The following is a 2324-nucleotide window of genomic DNA, read 5'->3' on the forward strand; positions in this document are numbered from 1 at the left end:
GGTGGGGAGGGATATGGAGGGTGGAGAGTGTGTGGAGGGTGGGGAGTGTGTGGAGGGATATGGAGGGTGGGGAGGGTGTGGAGGGATATGGAGGGTGTGGAGGGATATGGAGGGTGGGGAGTGTGTGGAGGGTGGGGAGGGATATGGAGGGTGTGGAGGGTGTGGAGGGTGTGGAGGGATATGGAGGGTGGGGAGGGTGGGGAGGGTGGGGAGGGATATGGAGGGTGTGGAGGGTGTGGAGGCTGTGGAGTGTGTGGTGGGTGTGGAGAGTGTGGAGGGTGGGGAGGGATATGGAGGGTGTGGAGGCTGTGGAGTGTGTGGAGGGTGGGGAGGGATATGGAGGGTGTGGAGGGTGTGGAGGGTGTGGAGGTTATGGAGGCTGTGGAGCTGTGGAGGGATATGGAGGGTGTGGAGGGATATGGAGGGTGTGGAGGGATATGGAGAGTGTGGAGGGTGTGGAGGGATATGGAGGGTGGGGAGGGTTATGGAGGCTGTGGAGCTGTGGAGGGATATGGAGGGTGTGGAGGGATATGGAGGATGTGGAGAGTGTGGAGGGATATGGAGGGTGTGGAGGGATATGGAGAGTGTGGAGGGTGTGGAGGGATATGGAGGGTGGGGAGGGTTATGGAGGCTGTGGAGGCTGTGGAGGGATATGGAGGGTGTGGAGGTTATGGAGGCTGTGGAGCTGTGGAGGGATATGGAGGGTGTGGAGGCTGTGGAGAGAGGCAGGCCTATGGAGAACCTTAACACCTGTCTATGGTGCAGAATGGAGGGCTCTGGAGGCCTGTGGGGGGGTGTGGGCGCTATGGGGAGGCTGTGAGGGCCTGAAGGACCAGTGGGCAGTGGACTTTGAAGGTGTGGGATTGTTGGGGTTGTGCATCCTGGCGGCGGGCATTATGGAAGCAATGGCCTCCCTTGCTGGGCTGGGGGAGGGCAGTGGGCGGCCCTGGGAGCAGGGGCCCCTCCACTCTGCGTTCTGTGAGTGAGCATGGGCTTCTGGTGCACAGGGGTGGGGGTGGATTCCAGGGAAAGCCCTGTGTTTCCCATGGAAACTGCCTCCCTGGGCCTACTGGGAAGGTGGGCGGGAGGGGCGATGCCCTTGGGGTCAAGGCCTGGGGAATTGGGCAGTGGAGCTTCTGTAGGGAAGGAGCCAGCTCCACTCCAGCCCCCTGGGCTGCTGCAACACTAGTGGACTTCCCGTTAAAGACAGAGCGCCACCTCTCGCTGGAAGAGTGACGAGGTGCAGAGACCCCTGCTCCCCCAAACCGCACTTCACAATGTACTCGACTGTGTGTTTGGAGGAAGGACCTCAGATCAGAAATTAAAAGCAGTCATTTGCCAACTCCACAATTATTTAACTCAATGAGTCATTACAGGAAAAGAAGAGGCTCGGCCAAAAGACGGAGGGATTCCAATTCTCAGAATATGCCTGGGGCAGGGGCTGTTACTATTTTAAACCTTAAAAGAATCAGCTGAAAATTCAGGATTAATAAACCCAAAGATGCAGGGCATAGAAAGAAATCCAGTAATTTCTATGGGCTGCAATAGGCTGGTAGAGTACATAATAAAAACAAAAATAACTTTCACATTCGCACCGAAAATCCCACGATGAGTAGGAGCAAACCAGACCCCAAAGCATCAGGGCTGTGTGTAATCGGCCTGAGAGGGTTTGACCTTCACGTGAGAGGGTTTGACCTTCATGTGAGCACGTGGATATGACGCAATGCTGACCTAAATAATCTAGACGCTTAACACATTAGCAAAGAAGATAAATTTAGAAGGAAATGTCTGGGAATCAAATTAAGTCTCTTAAAATTTACTTGAAGAAAAAACAAGTAGCATACTTTATCACGCAGAGTGAACCAGCTCAGTTTCAAAACATATAATAAAACCACAAGAATGAAGTCAGCACCACTGGTATACGATCAGTGAGACCAAGTGCTCAGCCACGGGTGCTTCCAGCAGACAAAACCGGTGGAACGTGAAGGAAGCAGCATCTCCGGGCGACAGAACCGCTAAGTGAAAGGTTGTGAACTAAGAATAAACGGAGAAATACAGCCAGTCAACCCGCCAAGAAATTCAAACAGATACATCAAATAAAATAGGAATTCGGCCCCTCAAAAACAACATGCCCAGTTTTGTAAAAGGTAGGCCTTTTTCTTTTGAAAACATTGAAGGTTGTTAAACAGGTGGGGGCAGCTGGAATGGACAGTCCTGCAGGAGCCGGGGAGCAGCGCAGTGAGGGTTCCGACGGCCCCACTCACGGTGAGCAGACCTGAGGACCAGGTGAGGCCAGGACGCATCCCCACGCCCGTCCTGGTGGA

This window comes from Sciurus carolinensis, chromosome 3 (assembly GCF_902686445.1).
Source record: "Sciurus carolinensis chromosome 3, mSciCar1.2, whole genome shotgun sequence".
In the NCBI taxonomy this organism is placed as follows: domain Eukaryota; kingdom Metazoa; phylum Chordata; class Mammalia; order Rodentia; family Sciuridae; genus Sciurus; species Sciurus carolinensis.